Here is an 18,589-nt window from a genome sequence, read left to right on the forward strand (position 1 = left end):
AACGGCGATGTCAAGTACCCGGAAAATACACGAGAAATTTTTGCAACAGAAAAAATACTTCTCTGGACCCCACGCCTTAGATCTGCTTTCAGTCAGACCTCCTCAGCTAGTATTTGTAAATATTAAAGTTTTGCAGGTCATGAGAGACAACCTGAAACACACTGCTCACAAAACAATAATAGCGTTGGAACATAGGTTTACATGATCCACTGTAATTGGCCTTATGAAAACTGAACGTAGGACAGCAAAAAGAGATAGGACAGCATTAAGAGTCGGAGCCGTAAATCAGCAATGAAAACCAAACTTAATGATGCACCTACCTGAGCTGATCACACAAAGAATCTTCTCAGGATCCTAACTCCTCCGCAAAGCTTTCAAACACTTGCAAATCCAAATCAGTCACAACTTTCCAGCACACGCTGTTTCACATGGCATTCAGAGCCCAGCTCCTAGCCCTGGTCAACCGCTCATAAAAGCAGAGAGTCCAGCTCTGGGAAAAGGCAGGTAATACCTTCGTCTTTGTACGAAACGCCATATTAACATAATTCATACATCCATCTGCCCCACTCATCCAATGAAACTGAGGGAGGGAAGGGCGGCCAGATGATCATGCAATCAGGTCATCCCTCCGGGCATGAAAGCTGGAGCAGTTCTCCTGGCTCTCAGTAAATGAAGTCTGCGTTTCAGGATTGTCGGGCTTAAACGGAGGACTTGCTGACAACGAGTGTCCAAAAGTTTTCAGTAAACAAGCTTTTTAAGCTCGTACTACATAAACGAAAGCATGCCTGACACGATGTCCACTACATACACAGTGTCGAGGCTTTGAGTCATCCGAGTGACAAGACTCTGAATTATCATATCCTGCTGGGCTTGTTTACGTTTGCTTTCCCTTGCTACTAGTTTTTTTTTGCCTTTAGCCCATCTCTTCTCAGATTCAGTGTGTCTGAGGCATTCGTCCACGAGGAGCGCAGTCCAAGAGAAAGTCGGCTTTCCGCCCTCAGTAACAGAGAGCTGCCAGCAAATCCAGATGTTGTTAATAATGTTTAGTCATCTCTGCACGACATACCCCATGGTGGTTGAAATGGCAGTTATTTACAAGATGACTGCCGACGAATAAAAGACACATTGAGACTTGCAACAAAACAGCAAGGGATTGTGGATGTATAAAATTCCTTTTTAATGGGGGAGAAAAAATAATTTCTCTTTTTTTTGATATCTTTGGTTTTGGCTCTTCCCACCTGCGCCGTTACAATGCAAGGCAGCAGGGAGCAGCCAGTCTGCGAACCTCTGCTAATTTTGTAATTACACTCAAACTTCTTTGCTTGGGCTTGTCAAAAATGAGAGAGAGATTTGGTTATCTCACAGAACCAGTAACCACTTTGGGAGAGCTGGTTATTGTGGGGAGAGAATAATTCATATTTAAGCTGCACCACAAATCCAAACTTTCCTCCCAATGGCAAGGGTTTAGCAGAAAAACCCACATCCCTAATTTCTAAGTGCAACCCACCAAAATGTTAATTGTTTCCACAGGCACTTCCATTAACAACGAGAGGAAACGGATTTAGATTAGATTCCCTACAGTGTGGAAACAGGCCCTTCGGCCCAACAAGTCCACCCCAACCCTCTGAAGAGCAACCCACCCAGACCAATTCCCCTTTGACTAGTGTACCTAACACTACGGGCAATTTAGCATGAACAATTGACCTAACCTGCACATCTTTGGACTGTGGGAGGAAACGAGAGCACCCGGAGGAAACCCACGCAGACACGGGGAGAATGTGCAAACTCCACACAGTTACCCGAGGCAGGAATTGAACCTGGGTCCCTGGCACTGTGAAACAGCAGTGCTAACCACTGTGCCACCATGCCACCCTGGCTAAATACCCTTCTTTCCAATAATGAATCACATTTGTTTTGCTTCAGTGGTGAAATGTATGATGGAAGAACATTATGGATCTCACAAACATGAGGGATGAATCTTTCCATTGAGGACGAGCATGTTGGTTTGACATGGTTTTCTGAAAATCTTGGCATTTAATGCTCTTGAACTTTACCATATGGACAGTGCATTCTGCAAAACCATTACATTGAAGGGAGTGAGATTAGAAAGATGCACGCATGTGCTGCAGACTGTTATCAAATGCAGTTTGTTGAGGAACACCAAGGATACCAGCAGTCAATTATTGAGCAATTGTTGCACTAATGATACCTTTGATTTGCCTCACCAAAGCAAATTTGGGGAGAAGATGAGTCACCAGAATTCAATCATGTTCTTGCACATGGAAAATATTAGTTGTAGCCTTTACCCACAGCTCAGAAGGGACCTGAGGAGCAATGTTTTCACACAGAGGGTGATGCGTGTATGGAATGAGCTGCCAGTGGAACTGGTAGAGGTGGGTACAATTACATTTAAAAGGCATTTGGACAGATGCATGAATAGGAAAGGTTTAGAGGAATATAGGCCAAATGCAGGCAAATGGGACTAATTCAGTTTAAGATTTCTGGTTGGTATGGACAAGTTGGACTGAAGGGTCTGTTTCCGTCCTGTATGAATCTATGACTCAATATATTAATGTGTTAACTTCCTGGTTGGAATGAACAATGAATTGTTTGCTGAATACTCAAGTGTGGAATGTTTATCTGATGCAAATGAGAGTGAGAATGTTTCCCTTTCTATGTTGATAGTTTTGTTTCAGTTGTCATCATGACTTGGGAAACAAACACAACTGGCTTCTCATCCCATGATAGACAGGATCTGAGGCCTATTTGGGATTGATCATGGAATGATTGGAACCACAACCAAGTGGATCTCATTAATTATGAGATCTTTGGAATTGCTAATGGCTAACTGATATAAACAGGTGATTCAGCAGGTCTCCTCAGTCTCAGGACTATCTTTGAACTGCCTAGTCAGAATCCATGTACTTTACAAATGTAAATAAAGGGTGACTTGGTGACAGGATCATAGAATCCCTACAGCGTGTAAATAGGCTCTTTGGCCCTACAAGTCCATACTGACCCTCTGAAGAGTATCCCACCCAAACCCATTCCTCTATATTTACCCCCAACCTACACATCCCTGAACACTATGGGCAATTTAGCATGGCCAGTTTACCTAACGTGCACATCTTTGGATAGTGGGAGGAAGCCTGAGCACCGAGAGGAAACCCAGAGGGTGAAAGTGCAAACTCCACACAGACAGTCACCTGAGACTGGAATTGAACCTGGGTCCCTGGTGCTGTAAGGCTACAGTGCTAACCACTGAGCCATGGTGCCACCCTTACTGGCCTCTGTGCAGTTATTTCACATCTACTTCTAATGTGATTACATTGGAGGGATCATAATATTGAAGAACACATTTGCTGGATACATTGTTTGGCGAGGTTGAAAAATGCTTGTGATCTTTCTGTGTTTATTTATCTTTGTGAAGCTAATTTCGGAAAGGAGATACTTTGGCAATATGGAACTTAAAAATCGAAGGAACTGAAAATTGGTGCTTTTTTGCTTTTTGTATTTGCTTTTAAAGTAAATAGCTATGCAATGTCTGTACGTGGAGCACCTGTTGAAATGATTTCAAGCATACTATTTGCAGGCAGTCAATCCATGGAACATTTTATAAACTTTGGAAATAGAACCAGTCTGAATCAAGATTGGGATACCAACAAACTCTAACCTTGCACCTTTAATGCATTGTCTGAGCTGAGAAGTCACTTTTTTTACATGAAACCTTAGGTTATCTTGAGAATGTGACTTGAAAGAAGTTCTGGGATTTACATATTAATGAACCGAAACATGCAACCCATTCTAAAAGGTGAAGGACGTAACAGCAATCTAGATTTGTTCAATATATTGTTTCAGTTGCACTCCCCTCCACCCCAAACTACCACTTGGAACATCCCCATCAACCTCCAAAAATAGCTGCTCATAGGCCTTAATTGCTAATTGGCAAGTTGTTGTTTGCCCAGGGTAGCTCGGAGGCGTAGCTCTGCCATACTCACACCTCAAGTGGCATTTTCACTACTTATCTATATTCATTCCAGTGAGGCCTATATAAAATCTATCTTTTCATACAATGCCCCTGCTACAGGTTGGGGGAAAGTTGCCCCCAACGTGACATGCTGTAAGGAAGTGGATTGTGTTCTGAAGAAAATTTCAGTGATCCAATTCGGTCACCAGGCTGACTGCAAACATCGCAACGTTTTGGATGATAAACATTCATGGATGTTTCCTATGCTGCTTTGTGATGGATAAGAGTCTGGCCAAGTTAAGTGAAACTCTTCCAGAGAGTCAACGTCAAATTCACCACCATTTTCTATTATAATCACATCATGAAGTGAAAATATGAGGATAAAATGTTCCGATGCATCCTGAATAAAAGCCCAACTGATTTGTTTCTTTGTGTGGGTGCTGATGGACACTTTTCCTCTTCGTTAGCTCTATGTTAGATTGAATCAAAAACACATTGTAGGTTGTCACTTTAAAGTCATTTGTTCACCAATAGTAACCTACTTCCAAATATTGGTGTTGACCAATATGAATTCTACACCCACTCTAAAAAATTATTTTTGAGCAATGATATTGTTAGTATTGATTTTGGGAGGAATGTGACCTTATCTGCTATTGATATTGAGTGACTGGGGTGCTGCCAATCACTCAGGGCTGCGAAGTGGAACTGGAAGGTGGGAGACACTTTCTGGATGGGAAACATGAATTAGATGGGCAGCACGGTGGCTCAGTAGTTAGCACTGTTGCCTCACAGCGTCAGAGACCTGGGTTCAATTCCCGCCTCAGATAATGATCTGTGTGGAGTTTGCACTTTCTCCCTGTGTCTGCGTGGGTTTCCTTCGGGTACTCCGTTTTCCTCCCACAGTCCAAAAATGTGCAGGTTAGGTGAATTGGCCATGCTAAATTGCCCGTGGTGTTAGGTGAAGGGGTAAATGTAGGGGAATGGGTGGGTTGCGCTTAGGCAGGGTGGTGTGGACTTGTTGGGCCGAAAGGCCTGTTTCCACATTGTAAGTAATCTAATCTAACCTGTTTAATGACAGAAAGCCTTGCAGCGTTGCCAGTGCCCAGCAATGCTTGGAGAATACATTGAGTTATAACACCATCCCTCTTCTCAGGAGGCCTCACAAAATTATTCCTCTACTGAAAAAATATTTGGTAAATCCACAAATTTTTAATCTCTTGACTGTAGATTAACTTGCATTAACAATTTAAACATATGCCTGTTTTTAAACTGTAATGCAATTGTGAAGTTGTTTTTATTTTTATAAAATAAAAATGTATCTCATTGCAACCTTCATATGACCTGCTTACATGGAACTAATACTTATCTGACATTGAAAATACTTTGTAAAGTCTGTACAATGTTCTGAAAATGGCCGCCTTGTGATACTCTTTATTTTTGGTTGGCCTACATAAATTCTTGAAAATATCACAGGAGATCATCGCCAAGGAAAGGAAAATGGAAAAGTCTGACAAGATCCAGAGGTCACATCTTGCCAAAGTTTAACTTTGGAAAGCAGGAACCAAATTGGCAATTTCAGATGAAGGCAGTTGGCCAGCAGGGGCTCCCTGTAAGGTTCATCATAATTTTTTTAAACAAATACACACAGTCCATTTCAATCTGAACCCCTCTCCCATGCAACTCCCCAGCTAATAATATGGGCATTGTCAGAAACAAAAATTGGAATAGCAGTTTTTAAACAGGGGTAGTATATTGTAAGGTTTAGTGTTGTGCAGCTCTCACAGTTTTGTGTTTCCAAATTCTATCCCAGATTCTGAAAGTCTTTCAACCTCTTCCTCCTCCAGGATTTGAAAGTCAGCCTCAGTCCAAAAACAAGTCTGTGAAGAGAGTTCACAATTTGTATGGTGCAAAGTGTTTTCTAGTTTCAGTATTCTTCAACAAAAAAAAATGATCCAGACTCAAATATCCTTCACAATATTTAGTTATCTAATGAACATTACTCACTGAAAAGCTGTCTGGAAACCTCCATAATATACCAGAAATTATTTCGGATCACTCTCGCTACATACACATGCACTTTGCCAAGACCTGACATTGCCCTGTCAACACAAAGGCCTTTGTCACAGAGTCATGGAGTTATACTGCTTGGAAACAGACCCCTTAGTCCAACTTGTCCATGCTGACCAGATATCCTAAATTGATCTAGTCCCATTTGCCAGTATTTGGCCTATATCCATCTAAATCCTTCCTATGGATGCCCTTTCAGATTCTTTCTAAATGTAATTGTACCTGCCTCCACCATTTCCTCTGGCAGCTTGCTTATACATGCACCACCCCCTTTTAAACCTCTCTCCTCTCATCTTAAAACTAGGGCCTCTAGTCTTGGACTCCTCTACCATGGAAAAAAGACCTTTGCTATTCATCTTATCCATGTCCCCCATGATTTTATAAATCTCTGTAAGGTCACCCCTCAGCCTCCAGCGCTCGATAGAAAATAGTCCCAGCATATTCAGCCTCTCTCGCTATAGCTCAAACCTACAATCCCAGCAACATCTTCGTAAAGCTTTTTTGAACTTTTTCAAGTTTCACAATATCTTTCCTATAGGAGGGAAACCAAAATTGAATACAATGTTCTAAAAGTGGCCTCATCAATGTTCTGTACAGCCACAACATGATAGTCCAACTCTTATACTCAGTGCACTGACCAATGAAGGCAACCATGCCAAACATCCTATTCAATGGTTCCTGGAGCTTGAAGAACTTTTGTTATCAAAAGGTGCACTCCAAGAAGGAATTTTGCCAATTTTTTTAAAACTGGGGAAGCAGAGGAGCAATGCACATGAATTTCAAGACAAATTGTGGTCTCGTAAAGAAAAGAAGAAAGAATATTTATAAGCCCTTTCATAAACTTGAATATGCCCCAAAACATTCACAGAAAATTTACCTCCTGCGGTATGCCTTGTGTCAATGTAACTCAGGATAGTTATCCAGTATAATGAGGCTTAAAGGGTAGAATTTTGAATGCACAGAATTGTACTTGGAATGCAACTATATCTTGACAGGTTACTACATGATAATGAACAGTGACTAAGATGCAATAAAAGAAGATAAGTTTTTATTTGGATAAAGAGCATTCTATATTAAAAGAAAAATCCATCATTCTCTGACAGTAACTCAACATCTAACCAGACTACAGTTGTGGTTATGTTATATGAAAAGGCTGCAGATATTTGCTATAGAGCAAAAGGCAGATGAAGACGACGAGACTGCAGTGAACAATAAGGCAGTATCACACATATTAAAGGAGTATCTTATATGCTCATTTTCATGTTTAATTTTTTTCTAAGTGCAAAGCTAGTTTGAGAGCATGTGTCTTTGGCACTACAGTTATGATAAACTAAGATCATGTTGCCTTTCTTGTGTTCATGTGGAGTGAACTTGGTTGGGTGAAGATTGCAAATTTAACAGAGGGGACCTCAGAAGGATCATCAATGAAGATAATTGCAAGTGCTTCAGCCTTTAAATTTGCACTCACTTGTATGCTCTGTCATAATTGAGAATGAGAATGTTTATGGAGATTCTAGTTGCTTAATTGATAACATTTCCTTTGGATTTGCCAAGACAAAGGAAGTTTGATTTGATCCATTTGTTGTGGGATCCCTTGGCTTCATCTAATATTCTGCTTGTGCCTGTTTAATTTGTATGTTGTACCTTCAACAGTTTAGTATCTCATTTGCACATGTGCTGCTCTTGACATGCAGGCCTACATTCCTCATTGGCTTGTGTTTTTTTGATGGTAATGGTAGAATGAGGGAGAAATCATGTTGCAAATTGGAGTCCCTTTAAAGTGAGTTTTGGCTAGTGTTACCTGTGCAGCACTAGGTCTCAGAAACGACTGTTGTAGCAATTACTCCCCTTTACCAACATGACCACAACTAATAAAGAGGTACAGAAGGAAGGTATTATAATGGTCAAAAGGATTACCATGATCACCAGATCACTGGTATCATATGAACCCTATTAACACTGCAATGTTTAGGAAAATGAAAATTTTGTTCTTAAGAAAAATGAAAAATTAACTTAGGGCAAAGGGAGCTATCATTATTCTGATGTTAAGAGTAGTTGCCCTGTACCCTTGGCTAATAAAAGGATTCAGACACGTGATTTACTATAAGATATATCCACAGATGCTTAGGGTCAGAGTACAATCCTTGTCAAAGAGTTGCTTCCTTCAGATGGAAAATAAGTCAGGAGAGGAGGAAAAAACCCAAATAGTCCTTAGCTTGAGGAAAGGACACTGCCTTCACTATTTCAATCTATGATGGTTATATACCTTTCTGCCTTATTAGCTCATGTTTTGTATCTTAACTGTTGCTTCTTAACAAACCTAATACACTATTTGAAAATTCTTTATGAATGGTCGATTACCTTTAAAAAGTAACTGTGTCCATGAACCCAACTACCACACCAACCTCCAAGAGAAAATTCTAACAGGCAAGCTATGTGTTCACTAAACTATGTCCTGCTGCTGCAGATAGCCCAGAGTACTTCATGGATGCCCAGTTTTAAGTTGCTAGATTGAATCATAAATTATCTCATTCAGACGAGTAATTATAAAACACAATGCAATGGAGTATTGCCCTAGTGTGAAGATGAAACCACACCTTCAGAATGACTGTGTTGTTGTCACCCCTACTAGTGGGCTCTTCCGTCTTGTCAGTTCTTTCACCACATGCTGTAGGCCAAGTCCAGGGCTCAGTTAGTTATGTTGGTAGTGGTGCTACTGAGTACCTCAATGATGGGCATTGACACCATCTCCACCCAGATACACCAACTCTAGTGGCTTTATCACAGGGCATCTCATCTCTAGTCTTTTTGACAGCCTTAAACTCCTTCTCCAATATATTTGTAACAAGGAAAAGTTCGAAAAAGATATTTCAAATACATCCATTTATTTCAACGTCTGATGGTTTTCCTCTTCAGTTGCTGAAGACTTCTTGGATAATCCTCTGCAGTTGGCAACCCTGCATCCAGAGTACACTCTGTGCCCTTGGCCACCTTCAATGCTTCAAGGTGGTGTTTAACATGGGGGAGGACCAATACATCTGCTGATGGAGCGTAATGGTGGCAATCAGCGGAAGGGTTTCCTTGCCTATGTTTGATTTAAAGCAATGCAATTTCATGGGAACTGGAGTTAATATTGATGACTCCATGGACCTATGGAGTGAAAAATGTTGCAAAGGTGTATTGCAGTAAATCTGTGCGCATTTATTTTAAACATTCAATTTTTTTTGGGTGAAAAAGCATAAGAAAAAGTCTAAAAAAAAATTCAGATACAGGATGTACAACAGAAAATAAACTCTAAACTATCTGGCAAGGATTGCACTCTGACCCTAAGCATTTGTGGATATATCTAATAGCAAATTACTTTTATTAACCAAGAGTTTCTAAACACACAGATAGTAAACAAAGCTAATAGTTGTTGTGAGCAGCTGACATTGACCTGTGCAGCATGAAGCTAAACCTAATCTTCAGAGGAACTTCACTTGAAAGAGACTAGAATAGGGATCATTTTTCCAATGTATTTTTCATGAAAAGTTCAGAATTGTGCTAAGTTAGTTGACAATTCTAAACAGAATTCAGACAAGATACTCATTTCAAAGACAAAAAGGGAACAGTCTTCAATGACAGCACGATTGTCCTGCAAGAGGATTCATTCACGTGCTGCCTTTCCCAGAAATCCTTTCTGTTGACAATTTGAAACATCCCCAGTGAGAACAATTGGTATTTTTATTTTCTAAAGATACGAGGGTCAGATTTCATGTCCAACACTGGAAGTGAAAAAGATTGCAATAGCTTTAGTTAATTGTGTGAATATGGTGCTTTTCCTTTATTTTTTATTGTAATTGATTATGCCTTAGTGGACAGACCATTCCCAATGATTCTCATGAAGTAGTGGATGATCTGAGGTGTTCAGGGAAATGGGGGAAAGGCAGCAGAATGGCACTAACTAATAGAAACGATGCACTCACAATGAGCTGAAGAGCTTCTTTCTGCACCATAACAATTCCACGACTTTGTGAAATCTCTTTAGAGGCAGAGCTTGCAGTGGATTTCCAGTTCTTTGCCCATATTTTAGGCACCTTCCTCCACTTGCTAATGATCTAGTAGCTGGATTGAGCTGGATGCAGGCAGGCTAGAGTTTGGCAGTGCAGAGCAGATGAAAGAATGAGGAGGGACTATAGATCAATGGAGAGGTCAGGTGTCAGGACTGAGATTAGAGGTTATCCCCAGATAGAATTTAAGACATATGGTCCTATTAACATTTAACCTGATTCTCAAGGAGCAAGTCTGCTGCCTGAAAATAAGAAGCTTGTAAAAGAATTACAAAAGTTTTCCCCTTAAACAACAAGTATTCTCACCCAGGTGACATAATGGAAAGGTATTTTGAGGAATAAGAAAGCCCCTTTGTTCCAAAAATATTCAGAACTCCAGGATCAAGGTGAATGAGTAGCTGAGGAAAATTATCTGTGAATGTTAAAGACCCCAGTCTTTGGGTGGTGCCACCCAAACTCCTGTATTAAAAGTGAAAGTGGATATGTTGGAAATTGAATCTTTGAATATTTGGAGCTTAGAATTCCCCAAACCTCCTTTCACTTGTACAGGGAAGGGTGAGGGTGGTAGGCATGGGAATTGGGCAGGGAGGGGTTGATGAAGGGTATTAAATTTCTCTTTTATCAGAATAGATCTACCTTGTACCATTGTAAATTACATCACTGTTGCCCTGTAACTATATTTGTTAGGTAACAGCATTTATGATGGTGTTTCCCTACTGGTGGTGGAGCGTTGTTTTTCAGACTGGAGGCCTGTGACCAGTGGAGTGCCACAAGGATCGTTGCTGGGCCCTCTACTTTATGTCATTTACATAAATGATTTGAATGTGAGCATAAGAGGTACAGTTAGTAAGTTTGCAGATGACACCAAAATTGAAGGTGTAGTGGACAGCAAAGAGAGTTACCTCAGATTACAACAGGATCTTGATCAGATGGGCCAATGGGCTGAGAAGTAGCAGATGGAGTTTAATTCAGATAAATGTGAGGTGCTGCATTTTGGGAAAGCAAATCTTAACAGGACTTATACGCTTAATGGTAAGGTCCTAGGGAATGTTGCTGAACAAAGAGACCTTGGATTGCAGGTTCATAGCTTCTTGAAGGTGGAGTTGCAGGTAGATAGGATAGTGAAGGCAGCATTTGGTATGCTTTCCTTTATGGGTCAGAGTATTGAGTATAGGAGTTGGGAGGTCATGTTGTGGCTGTACCACTGATAGACCACTGTTGGAATATTGCGTGCAATTCTGGTCTCCTTCCTATTGGAAAGATGTTGTGAAACTTGAAAGGGTTCAGAAAGGATTTACAAGGATGTTACCAGGGTTGGAGGATTTGTGTTACAGGGAGAGGCTGAACAGGCTGGGGCTGTTTTCCCTGGAGCGTCAGAGGCTGAGGGGTGACCTTAAAGAGGTTTACAAAATTATGAGGGACATGGATAGGATAGACAAAGTCTTTTCCCTGGTATTGGAGAATCCAAAACTAGAGGGCATTGGTTTAGGGTGAGAGGTGGTTTAGGGTGAGAGGGGAAGGATATTAAAGAGACCTCAGCGACAACTTTTTCACACAGAGGGAGGTACGTGTATGGAATGAGCTGCCAGAGGATGTGGTGGAGGCTGATACAATTGCAACATTTAAGAGGCATTTGGATGAGTATATGAATGGGAAGGGTTTGGAGGGATATGGGCCAGGTGCTGGCAGGTGGGACTAGATTGGGTTGGGATATCTGGTTGGCATGGACGGGTTGGACCAAAGGGTCTGTTTCCATGCTGTACATCGCTATGACTCTACTGCATTCAGTTCAAAGCATCTCTCCCATGAGCTGTGACTACATTATCACTTTCGTCCCTTACTGTAAAAAGAGTACCTCAAACTGTATGCACAGATATGCTTCCACTTGAATATGGCAGCAAGTGCAGACTAATTGAAAAAAATCTGATTTGCAAAAGTGCTCCAGGTTGAATAAGCCTTTCCTTTCTAAGTGACTTGTCTTCTGATCCTCAATTCCTTTTTGTGGTATCACTTCAATGTTAAATGATTATCACCGAACACGGTGAGGCTGTTGAATTTGAAGCAAGCACATCTCAGACACTAAGTCTGTGACATACCAGACAACAGAATAAACTGCCAAACTCGGACCAACAGAAAACTCGTGTGATACTTTGACATGCAGTGCTACTTGAAAGACAAGCTGCTTTCTGCAGCAATCTCTGCCATTAAGAAGGAATTAAAAGACTCTTGATCTCTCAGTGTCCTGTGTTTCATCTTGAAAGACTAGGGTCTTTAACAGTCACAGAATTTTCCTCAGGTACTCATTTACCTTGATCCTGGAGTTCTGAATATTTCTGGAACAAAGAGGCTTTCTTGTTTCTTAAAATATGTTTCCGTTGTGTCTCTTGGGTGAGAATACTTGTTTAAGTGTAAAATTTTTGCAAAGCTTTTACAAGCTTCTTATTTTCAGTCTCCAAGACTTGATTAAACTACTGGGTTGCTAACACCTGGACGTTTAGTTCAGTTGCCTCACTAAGATAGATAGACAATGCCAATTATGATCGAGTTCTGAGCTCTTCAAGCACACTCCATGTGTCTATGAGCTCAATAATCCGATCTAAGCTTAGGCTGAGAAAATCTATTCAATATTTTCATGACCTGAGCTTCTCTTACGCACCAATTAGTTCTACATGTTGAATATTAACTTTAGACTTGAGGATTTTATTTTCCCAAGCTAACTGCATGTTATCTATCTGAAGTGGTGGGACTTCTTGGTGAATCTTCACTGGAAGAAGTTTTTTTTTTGAAATGTGAAGCTTACAAAAGTGTTCTGTGTATAGGATTACAAGGATTTGTTACATAGTCTTTGCTTCTGCCCATGTAGGTGTGTCACCATTCACCTTGAATATTTTGAAGCTCTGAGACATCTCCCTTGATGACTGAAGATCTCTTTCCATCTCCATAATTCTTGATATCTCAGATTTTATAGTTACTTTACTAGGTGTAGACTTTTTTTAAAAAACATATCTTGGCTTCATTAGTGATTGTAATAATATAAAGTTACCTTTCTGCTTCCCAGTAGTCATCAGGACATATATATATATAGGGAGGAAATTCTTGATCTAACCATGACTGCAGTTGCTGATGCTGCATACCTGGTTAGCTTTTGTGCAATAAATAGACAAGGTTACTTCCTCCTTATCTTTCCCAAGAGTAGACTGATTCGCTTCAAAAGCTACATTTGATTGGAGTAAATGAAGAATTTGTCTATTGGTTGCCTTCTCTTTAACTATATTCTGAACAAGTAAACCACTGCCAGGTGGCTGGGAACAGCCTTAGTTTTGCACCATTTAAGAGAAAGAAAGGATCTGCCCCATTTACTGCAATGCTAGGATTAGGATGTTTTTGATGTCTATTGACTGAAGAATATATAAAAGTAGACAAACAGATGTGCTAAATAAAAATGATAATGATTAGGAATTGAAACCTAGATTTCCATAATCCCATTTCCATTGCCACATGTATATATGGTCTCCTACTCTAAATTCTTGTACTTCCTAAGTCCATAAAGTTTATTGAAGGATGGAATGGAGGGTTCCTGGCCTCACCCTTGCCTATGCAACTGAAATAATTAATACATTTGCTTTGGTAGCCAATTTAACATTGGTTTTTATGGGCGTATGATTCAGCAGCAAAAACCAGCCATTCGGTCCCCTTGAATCTACTCTAAGATTCAATAAGGTGATGGTTGTGAAATCCACATCGCTATCTATTCCTCATTACCTTCAATGGCTTTGCCTAAGAAAAATCTAACCACCTCTGCATTAAAAATATTCAATAACATTGCCCCTTCTGAGGCACAGGATTCCAAATTCACTTGGTACACTGAGAGAACAGTTCTAAGTTGTGAGGCTGCTTAGACATTCTATGCGTGCTGCATGCAAGCTCATCAGTAAAATCCACATCTTCTGAATGAAATTATGAAAAAAAACCTTCCAGATCAACAAACCCAAATTTTTGCCTTATGCCTGTCAAGCCCTCCAGGAAAAGGGTTTGCTGGGACACTTGCAGGCTGCTGTCATTTATGTTTCATTTTCTCTGCTGTCACTGCAGCTTTGTCCTAGTGTATCTCTCAGCAACTGTGACTCTCTAAAACTAGTTGGATTGAATCTTCCCTCAAATGAAGGTCCTTTATGGCTTAAACAATTCCCTGTTTATTGGTGCACAGTGGTTAGCACTGCTGCCGCACAACGCCAGAGACCCGGGTTCAATTCCCGCCTCAGGCGACTGACTGTGTGGAGTTTGCACATTCTCCCCGTGTCTGCGTGGGTTTCCTCCGGGTGCTCTGGTTTCCTCCCACAATCCAAAAATGTGCAGGTTAGGTGAATTGGCCATGCTAAATTGCCCGTAGTGTTAGGTGAAGGGGTAAACGTAGGGGAATGGGTCTGGGTGGGTGCGCTTCGGCGGGTCGGTGTGGACTTGTTGGGCTGAAGGGCCTGTTTCCACACTGTATAAATCTAATCTAATCAAATTTTTTTTGAATGTTGGTTTTTTGCTATCTCCGTAAGTGCTTTTGACTCTGCAATAGCTTTCTTTACATTGCTAACCATGTACTCTGCTTCTCCAGTGTTTTTCAACTTCGGGATGGGCTTTCCTGTTTCTTCCAAGTTGTACTGTGTTCTAGGGAGAAGGCAAACTACTGCACCACATCAGGGAGTGACTGCTTTGAGCAGAACATTAAATTCAGCAAAATATATTACTTTGTCTGCCAAACAACTCCATGTAGACATATCCAACATGAAACAAATTGGCAAAACACAAGGATATAGAGAATTGAAACAAAAACTAAAATAAATCAACCAACAACTACATAGAACATAGAACAATACAGTGCAGAACAGGCCCTTCAGCCCTCAATGTTGCGCTGACCTGTGAACTGTTCTCAGCTCGTCCCCCTACACAATCCCAAAATCATCCATCTAAGGATGCTTATCTAAGGATTGTTTAAATCTCCCTAATGTGGCTGAGTTAACTGATCTGTATAGACAATAGGTGCAGGAGTAGGCCATTCTGCCCTTCGAGCCTGCACCACCATTCAATATGATCATGGCTGATCATCCTTAATCAGTATCCTGGTCCTGCCTTATCTCCATAACCCTTGATTCCACTATCTTTGAGAGCTCTATCCAGCTCTTTCTTAAATGAACCCAGAGACTGGGCCTCCACTGCCCTCTGGGGCAGAGCATTCCACACAGCCACCACTCTCTGGGTGAAGAAGTTCCTCCTCATCTCTGTCCTAAATGGTCTACCCCGTATTTTTAAGCTGCGTCCTCTAGCTCGGCACTCACCCATCAGCGGAAACATGTTTCCTGCCTCCAGAGTGTGCAATCCTTTAATAATCTGAGATGACTCAATCAGATCCCCTCTCACTCTTCTCAACTCAAGCGTATACAAGCCCAGTCGCTCCAGTCTTTCAGCGTAAGGTGATCCCGCCATTCCAGGAATTGACCTCGTGAACCGCCGCTGCACTCCCTCAATAGCTAGAATGTCTTTCCTCAAATTTGGAGACCAGAACTGCACGCAGTACTCCAGGCGTGGTCTCACCAGGGCACTGCACAGCTGCAGAATAACGTCTTTGCTTCTATACTCAATCCCTCTTGTTATGAAGGCCAGCATGCTATTAGCCTTCTTCACTACCTGCTACACCTGCATGCTTACCTTCATAGACTGGTGTACAAGAACACCCAGATCTCTCTGTACTGCCCCTTTACCTAAATTGATTCCATTTAGGTAGTAATCTGCCTTCCTGTTCTTGCCACAAAGTGGATAACCATACATTTATCCAGATTAAACTGCATCTGCCATGCATCTGACCACTCACCTAACTTGTCCAGGTCACCCTGTAATCTCCTAACATCCTCATCACATTTCACCCTGCCACCCAGCTTAGTATATAGTTGTTGATTCCTGTGAATAGAATAGGTGAGGCATCCCTATTGCAGATTAACATCAGTTAGCTATGCTATGTTAAGAAAGGGCTGTAGTTGGAGTCTTGCGTGTTTTTTGATATGATAAGAAGATGGTTGTGGTTGTTGGAGGTCAGAGAAAAGACGGAAGAGTAACACTAGGTGAATTGCTGAAGAAGGCCAGCCACAGATACAATGGACTGAATAGCCTTTTGCTGTGTTGTAACCATTTTTTGTTTCTATAATTGTAAGTGTGCTGGTTCATTTAAATTATGAGAATAGAAGTCTGGGTCTCAGTTAATAACATTGAAGTGCACGTTGTGTTCAGGCATTGCGCACATCATTGTGTGTCAATCATCACAAGATTAAAGCTGCTCTTAGAAGTTTGCTTCACTGTTAATAATCTTTCCCATTGACAACATTAATTGAAAAATCCTTTAGGAAAGGAATTAACTGAGGCTGATCTTCTTTAAAATTACCAACATAGCAATTAGGGATTTTCTATCCAACATTTCTGATTCTGGCTTCCCCAAATCCAAGGAAACCAGGGAGAGGTCCATCTCAGTGAGTGAGTCTCTCTCAACCTTGAAGAAGTTCTGCTCCCCCCTCTACAAGGAACTCAGTGAGTCTCTCTCTCTCTCTCTCTCACTGCACCTTCCCCCCCCCCCCCCAGCTCATCTCCTCGGCTCTGAAGCTCTTCAGCCACCTTGAAGATGTCCACTCAGTTCAGGATTAATGTTGCAGGCCAAGACACACCCTTCTTTCTAACACTTGTTGTTGTATTTCACAAGTTAAAAGTCCCAAAATCTCCTCAACAGTGACTGATCAAAGGTAGGTGGGTAAAATATGTGAGAGATTATTGTCCGAATGGAATGGGCCAGGGTGAGCTGGGGGTGGCTGGTGGGGTGGACGGGGGCTTTGGAGTATGCTTGGGACATCAAAGATTGACAAAAAGGTTATAGTTGGGGGGAATCATAAGTGAATCAGGAGTTAAGTTTAATACAAACCCAGGAGTTAGAACAGGTTCTTAATCCATTAACGTTTCCTGGGTTACAAAGATGCTATTTAAATGGTATCTCCAAACTCTTCACCTCCTCAACGCACTGGGCTGAGGATTGTCTGGTCCAGGAGAATTACCAATCTTCAATTTAAATAACTTTTCAAGTACTCCTGCTGTACTGATACTAAGTTATTTTCGTTCCTCAGCTTCACAAGTCCTTTGACCACCTAGTATTTCAGGGAGATTTTCTGTATCTTCTTCCAAGAAGACAGTCCTAAAATAATGGTTAGTTTCTTTGCTATTTTCCTATTCAGCACTGTAGATTCTCCTGTCTTCATCAGTAATGGGTCCATATTTGTCCTGACTAATCTTTACATCTTGCATACCTAAAGAGACTCCTATAAAACCTGTCCATTTCTTTTAGGTGGACAGTTGCTTCAGTTGGCTGGAGGCCTAGTTTGCGAGGCCAAGTTTTGCCAACGGTGTGGATTCAATTCCTCCAAAAGGCTGAGGTGACCCTAAAGGACATTCCTTCTCAACCTCTCCCCTTGCCTGAGGCCTGGTGATTTTCAGCTTAAACCACCAACAGAGAGCACCCTTATGGTCCAGTAGCACTACGGTGAAAATTTACATTTACCATGTCTTTTGGACTGCTTGCTGGTCATCCATTGGTCCACCCTTACAGACTCTTAAGCTGTGTGGTCAATGCATATATAAATATGCTCTACATAAAGCCTCAGCCTAGATGCAATGCAAAGATGCCATTTAATGTTCAAGAGCCAAACTGTTACAACTGATGTTATTTCCTGCACAAATGATAATCCAGGACATAGGAAATTATCTGGAGTTTCTACGTTGCACAAGACATGCCTTAAGGCCAGAGCAGCACTATCCTTCATCCATCTATTAGTTAATGACCTCTCAACTGTTAATATATCTTACTATCAAATCTTAACCAATTTAAAAAACACAAATATTAATAAATATTATTAAATCTTGCTCATATAGAAACCTTATCAGTACCAATAAACCCTATTAAGGCTTAATGTACTCACTGGTAATCATAAGCATTACTTTAAAAAAGTTATATTATTTGTTGATAGGTTGGAACGAAGGGTCTGTTTCCATGCTGTACATCTCTATGATATATATTCATATTTTTCTTTTAGAAAAATCTGTCGATTATTCATACTCAATCCTTAACCAGCCAAAAATGCCAAATCACATTGAGAAATTCATTGGTTAGTAAATACAGCACTAGCAAGGGAAGAGAAGTTATCAAATGATAGTTTATGTAGACTTTACAAATAATAGTATCCTTTCTACAGGCACAAGCTAAAAAACATCTAAAATTTGATTAATTGACTTTGAAATTGCAGAAACATAGGACCTCTCATAGGAATCCCAGTCTCTTAATTCTGATCAAAATAAAATGTTTTTCATGGAGTTCAGCAGTAAAGAAGAAAAAAAGAAAAGCAGCAACTTACTTATGTGTTTGAGGGAAAAAGTTACCATTTGTCATATTATCTGCACAGCTCCTCTCAAAAGAACTGAGGTTAAT

General features: G+C 40.8%; 1 protein-coding gene across 3 annotated transcripts in view; it reads right to left on the reverse strand.

Annotated features, from left to right (window-relative positions):
- The window catches only part of ddr2a (discoidin domain receptor tyrosine kinase 2a), a 166,526-nt gene that overhangs the window by 103,233 nt on the left and 44,704 nt on the right, over nt 1-18,589 (reverse strand). The window contains exon 1 of one of the 3 annotated variants that reach the window (XM_060830161.1): nt 321-1,006. The exons of the other annotated variants lie outside the window; for them this stretch is intronic. The gene's annotated coding sequence lies outside the window, so the exon portion shown is untranslated. Of the gene's footprint in view, nt 1-320; nt 1,007-18,589 lie in introns of those variants that run through there. 3 annotated transcript variants of the gene reach the window in all.

Source organism: Hemiscyllium ocellatum, chromosome 9, assembly GCF_020745735.1.
Source record: "Hemiscyllium ocellatum isolate sHemOce1 chromosome 9, sHemOce1.pat.X.cur, whole genome shotgun sequence".
NCBI lineage: Eukaryota > Metazoa > Chordata > Chondrichthyes > Orectolobiformes > Hemiscylliidae > Hemiscyllium > Hemiscyllium ocellatum.